This window comes from Apium graveolens, chromosome 5, assembly GCF_009905375.1.
Source record: "Apium graveolens cultivar Ventura chromosome 5, ASM990537v1, whole genome shotgun sequence".
Lineage (NCBI taxonomy): Eukaryota > Viridiplantae > Streptophyta > Magnoliopsida > Apiales > Apiaceae > Apium > Apium graveolens.
Window position 1 is genome coordinate 299,152,228 of NC_133651.1, and position 6,764 is coordinate 299,158,991.

Here is a 6,764-nt window from a genome sequence, read left to right on the forward strand (position 1 = left end):
GTTCATCACATAGATGAGACTACAAGACAAGATTTGAATAGATTAATTCTTTGAAATTTTATTAAAGGAAAATGAAGTCATGATATACTTCATTAAGTTCTGATATATATATATCCACATATAAATCTTCGTTATACAATTTCCTGAAAACCTCTGTCATGTAAAGTATGAACAAAATTGCAATATCTAATAAATTTGGAAAGGAAAAGAATTTGGCATAAACCAGATATCTTGCTGATCAGGAAAAGATACCCATAAGTAACCTTTTCTACTAGTAGATGGACGAATTCCCCACTGGTCATCACCCTGGTCGTAATAGGACCTTATGCTGGACTGCCACTCAGCCACTTATGCATTTGATGGACTCCCACTGAGCCACTTACACTATCATGGACGCCCACTGAGCCCATGTTGCTTATGCCGACTCAATAGATGGACTTACTTCCCGAACATTGGGTAAGTAATCAATTCATTTACCAAAACTGCAACCGTGTTGCGAATATAAAATACACCACAGAGCCGGATCCCTCAGGTTTTGAGCGAGTATTTAAATCCCCTTAAAAAGGAAGATCTTAAATATAAAAATGAGTTTTGGGATCCGCTCTAACTTTTAAAAATCATTTTGAAGACTTGAAAACACTTTAAAGAGTGTTTGGAGTAAAGCTAATTTAATGAAGTAAATCAGTCCCCGGAATATTTAGAAAATGTCTGAATATTATTATTTAAATAATATTCCCATAAGAATAATCTTTATAAAAATAATTGAAGTAGAAGTATTAAAACTTATACTTGAAACGAGTATTAAATAACCAAAGATATACTTATATGCCTTGGTTCTTTTTGATTTTGATGAAAAAATGATTTTGCTTGGCTTGGTTGATTTGTTTTTGTGTTTGATTTAGTCAATTACCTTGTTGCCCTTGAATTTGTGTGGTTCTCATTCAACCACACCTCCTTCCTTCCCATGTCATGCCTATGTCATGTTGTGATATCATCTTTCCCTCCTTGTCCTCCTCTCATTGGTTGGGTGACATCACTCCCTCTAATCCCTTTGCTTAACTTCCTAATCGTTTGCCTAATGACCGCTGATCTGTTATACGGTTCGCTTAACTTTCGTTTTCGTTTATCGTTTGAAGGATCATACCCGGGATCTTATTACTTAGGTTCCCTTAACCTTTCTCAATACATTATATTTCTTTTTATGATCCTCTATCATAATCCTTTAATTTAAATCCTTTTTATCCTGTTACCTTATACTCAATTCTCTCCGTATCTAGTGGATTTCCGGGAAAAACCAAAGTGTTCGGAATTGGATTCTGACGATCTTTACATACACTTATATACCACATAGAGTACTAATAATATCCCAGAATATCCATAACAGAACCCCTACATAGTGTGGCATGAAAAGTTTTCTCATTCAGCTAAAACACTATTCACAAGGGTTACAAAAAGTTGAAAATTTTGGGGGTTATTACAGTCTCCCCTCCTTAAAAGGATTCCGTCCCGGAATCAAACAGAAAACAAATGGGGGTACTTTTCTAGCATTGCGCTCTCTAGTTCCCAAGTTGATTCTTCCACATTATGATTCTGCCATAGCACTCTGACTAGCTTGATCACTTTATTCCGAAGCACCTGCTCCTTCTTATCTATAATCCTTACTGGCTTCTCCACGTAAGTCAGATCTGGCTGCATATCCACCTGCTCGTACTCCACTATGTGTCTGGCATCCCGATGATACTTCCTTAGCATTGACACATGGAACACATTATGAACTTGTTGCAAATTAGGGGGTAGGGCTAGCTCGTAAGCTAACTTTCCAATCCGTCTTAATGTCTCAAAAGGTCCAATGTATCTTAGGCTTAGTTTTCCTTTCTTTCCGAACCTCATTAATCCCTTCCAAGGGGATACCTTTAGCAGTACTAAGTCCCCTACTTCATATTCCTTGTCCTTTCGGGCTAGGTCTGCATATTTCTTCTGTCTATCTTGGGCTGCTACAAGTCGCCCTCTGATAAGATCCACTATATCTTTGGTCCTTTGGACCACTTCGGGTCCGAGCATCTTCCGCTCTCCTACTTCATCCCAGTATAAGGGAGATCGACACCTTCTTCCGTACAGGGCCTCATAAGGCGGCATTCCGATGCTAGCATGAAAGCTATTGTTATAAGAAAACTCGATCAACGGCAAGTGATCATCCAAACTCCCTTTAAAGTCTATTGCACAGACTCTCAACATATCCTCTAGTGTCTGGATGGTCCTTTCACTCTGCCCATCCGTCTGGGGATAGTACGCGGTACTCATATTTAACTTGGTCCCCGCACATTCCTGAAAGCTCCTCCAAAATCTGGAGTTGAACCTGGGGTCTCGGTCTGAGACAATGGACGCTGGGACTCCATGTCGCGTCACTATTTCCTTAAGGTAAATGTCCACCAGTCTATTGACTGTGTATCTCTCATTGATAGGAATGAAATGAGCTGACTTTGTCAGTCGGTCTATAATTACCCATATGGCGTCGTGATTGGCTTTCGTCCTTGGCACTCCTGCAACAAAATCCATCGCTATCTGTTCCCATTTCCATTCGGGAATCTCCAGGGGTCGTAAGAGTCCACTGGGTCTCTGGTGCTCTGCCTTTACCCTTTGGCAAGTCAAACATTTGCTTACCCATTCTGCTACGTCCCTCTTCATGCTGGGCCACCAATAATATTCCTTCAAATCCCTATACATCTTGGTACTTCCCGGGTGAATGGAATACCTTGAACTATGGCTTTCATCCAATATCTCATCTTTAAGCTCTTGAACATTCGGAACCCAAATCCGGTAGGAGTACCTCATTATCCCTTTATCATCTTTCTCAGTATGGATCTCCTCTCCAGTCATCGACTCTCTGCCTTCATTCATTATTTTCTCTTGGCACAATCTGATCTTTTCCAATAACTCTGGCTGCATTGAGATCTCAAAAAGCTTTTCAGTTCCGGTTCCGGTTACCTTTACTTCTATTTCCATTTTCTCAAAATCCCTTATCAATTCTTCCGAAGTCGTTATCATTCTGAGTCTTTCCTTTCTACTAAGGGCATCAACCACCACATTGGCTTTCCCTGGATGATAGAGAATCTCACAATCATAGTCCTTGATTAGTTCTAACCATCTCCTCTGGCGCATGTTGAGCTCTTTCTGCGTAAATATGTACTTGAGGCTCTTATGGTCTGTGAAAATCTCGCACTTCTCTCCATACAAGTAGTGCCTCCAAATTTTTAAGGCAAATACTATTGCCGCGAGCTCAAGGTCATGAGTAGGATATCTAACCTCATATTCCTTCAGTTGTCTCGACGCATACGCAATCACTTTACCGTGCTGCATAAGCACACACCCTAGTCCTTTGTGCGACGCATCACTATATATCACAAAATCTCCTTTGCCGTCTAGAAATGCCAACACCGGAGCCGTTATCAACCTTTTCTTTAATTCCTGAAAACTGTTCTCGCATTTCTCCATCCATTCAAACTTCTCTGTCTTACGAGTAAGTCGTGTCAAAGGGGCTGCGATCTTCGCAAAGTCCTGTACAAATCTACGATAGTAGCCGGCCAATCCTATAAAACTCCTTACCTCTGTGGGTGTGGTTGGCCTTTCCCAATTTGAGACCGCCTCTATCTTGGAGGGGTCGACCAATACTCCTTCTTTATTGATCACATGTCCTAAAAACTGTACTTCATTCCGCCAGAATTCATACTTCGAGAATTTGGCATATAACTGTTACTCTCTGAGTATTCCTAGAGCTATCCTAAAATGCTCTGCATGTTCTGTCTCAGTCCTTGAGTAGATCAAAATATCATCGATAAAAACTATCACACATTTGTCCAAGTACTTCTTAAATACTCTATTCATTAAATCCATGAAAGCCGCTGGGGCGTTGGTTAATCCAAAGGACATTACCAAGAACTCATAATGCCCATACCTGGTACGGAATGCTGTCTTGGAAATATCTTCGGGTTTAATCTTTAGTTGGTGATATCCAGTTCTCAGGTCGATCTTGGAAAAATAAACAGCATCCTTTAGCTGGTCGAACAGATCGTCTATTCTAGGTAATGGGTACCTGTTCTTTATGGTTAGCTTGTTCAACTCTCGATAGTCTATGCACAGCCTCATGCTCCCATCTTTCTTCTTAACAAATAAAACTGGTGCTCCCCATGAAGACACACTGGGTCTTATCATACCCTTATCCAAGAGTTCCTGGAATTGGATAGCTAACTCCTTCATTTCTAACGGGGCTAACCGGTAAGGTGCTTTTGAAACTGGCGCCGTCCCTGGGGCCAACTCAATAGCAAATTCAATCACTCTATCGGGTGGTAATCCCGGAAGGTCTTGTGGGAATACATCTTCAAATTCGTTGACTACTGGAATATCTTGTAAGTTAGGCACCTCCTTCTACGTGTCCACCACATAGGCTAGGTAGGCCTCACTCCCTTTTCGTAGCATCCTTTTGGCCTGGGCCATAGTCAAAAATTTCTGCGTCTGCCTCTTTCCTCTAAATATAACTTCTTTCTTCCCTGGGACATTTAGCTTAACTTTCTTCCCTTTACAGTCTATCTGAGCATCATTGCTAGATAGCCAGTCCATTCCCAAAATTACATCAAACTCCCCTAATTTAAAAGGAATCAGATCAACACTAAAAGATTGCTCCCCTATGCCTATCTCACAGGCGGGGTGAATCTGGTTAACAGGAATAATTTCATGATTGGCTATTTTTACTTGTAAGGGTTCTATCAAGGGTTTAGCCTTAAGTCTTAACTTACGCGCAAAGTCCTTTGATATAAAAGATTTAGTTGCTCCCGAATCAAATAAAATATTTGCACTGACTGAATTTAGAGAAAGGGTACCTGCTATCACATCTGAATCTTTCATAGCATCCTGGACTGTCATGTTGAAAGTCCTTGCAGTAGGTGGCTTATTAGAAGCAGCCCTGCTTGCTCCTGAAGCTGCTGGTTTGTTCATTGGGCATTCCTTCTTCCAATGACCCGGTCGTCCACACTGATGACAAGTGGTGGTTGGAATGACGACAGGGGTTGATGATGGGCACTTAGTTGAATAGTGGCCTTCCCGACCGCACTTAAAGCAGGTTACTGGCTTTCCTTTACACTCCCCAGTATGATTCCTTCCACATATGTTACAGGCTGGCAATGGGGGTCGAGACTGGTTGGAATAGGACATTCTTGACTTCTGGCCGCCCTGGCTCACGCTCACACTCATTGGCCGCTTAAACCCAGTGTTCCTTCCTGGTAGGGACACTGCTCCTCGATTAAATCTAGTTGGGAAGCTCCTTCCTGCGGAACCTCCACCCATGCTCATACTTTTCCTCTTTATTCCTTTCTTCTCTCTTTCCTTCTGCATCTGTTCACTTCCGACTTCTACAATCGTTTCCTTTTGCACCAGAGTAGCGTAGTCCGTAAGCTCAAGGATTGCCACCCTATTCTGAATCCACGGTTTCAGTCCCTGCTGAAACCTCCTAGCTTTCTTTTCCTCGGTGCTCACAAACTCCGGCACAAACCTTGATAACTCAGTAAATTTCGCTTCGTACTCTGCTACAGATAAGTTATTCTGCTTTAGCTCCAAGAACTTGAGCTCCATCTGGTTTTCCATAAACCTCGGGAAATACTTTCCCAGAAACAACTGACTGAATCTCTCCCAGGTTATAATAGCATCTGTCTCCATGTTTTTCTTGGCCTCCCACCAGTAGTTAGCTTCTCCTTTCAGAAGGTAGGTAGCAAATACAGTCTTCTGCGCCTCATCGATACTCAGAATCTCAAAAGATTTCTCCATTTCCTTTAACCATGCCCTTGCCTCAACTGGGTCGGCTGATCCGTGGAACTTAGGGGCTTAAGGGACTTAAAAGCCCTGAAAGAGTTTGCCACAGTATTGTTATTTCCTTGAGGGGGTGGGTTGGGTTGACGTTCCAAATTCTGCCTTAGGAGTTGCATGAACTGGCCCATGGGATCCATGCCTGGGTTTGGTACTGGTTGCTCAACCTCGGTTTCTCCTTCTTCAGCCTCTATCTCAAATCCCTCAACATCATATGTTTCCTCTTCCTCTTCATACAGGGAGTCATCTTGTTCCACATAATCCTCATCTTCCTCTTCACTGTGTTCCTGGTTTCTATCATCCTGGTTATGGCTTCCCTGGTCCTCAGATCCAGGGTTCGCCCTAGTTCCAATCTTTCTAGGCGGCATGATTCTGATAATAAAAAAAATTATTGGGAAATTCAACGTTAGGTCACAATCATATACAATATTGTGCCTTGCACAGCTCTTATAATGGGGAGAACGTATATCGCAATTCTATTATTTTAAGAAAGTTCTAATACGAAGTGCAGTAATAATAATGATAAAAACAGTGATCCCGTCACTAATGAACTGAACCAAAGGAAACAAATATATACATAATGCGAGAAATACATAGTTTGATCTGGTGAAAAGTACAACAGTGCTACAGTCATCTGTCCCAAAAGTGATACACAAGAGTCTATCTGTCTAGTCAGAAAAAGGGATGCTATATACAAGTCAACTATCCCGGAAAATTGGCTCTTACTAAGGCATCGGCTAACTAGACAACTAGACTATTCCATCATCAATCCTGAATCATACACCGGAGCGGGTCAGCTCCCATACCCTTTCCATCGCACGACGGAAAATATAGTCGGCCTGCCGCCTGGAGATCCTACCATGCCTGTCCCCCTGGAGAGATCTGAGTCTCGCTCGGGACGTGAGCTCTAT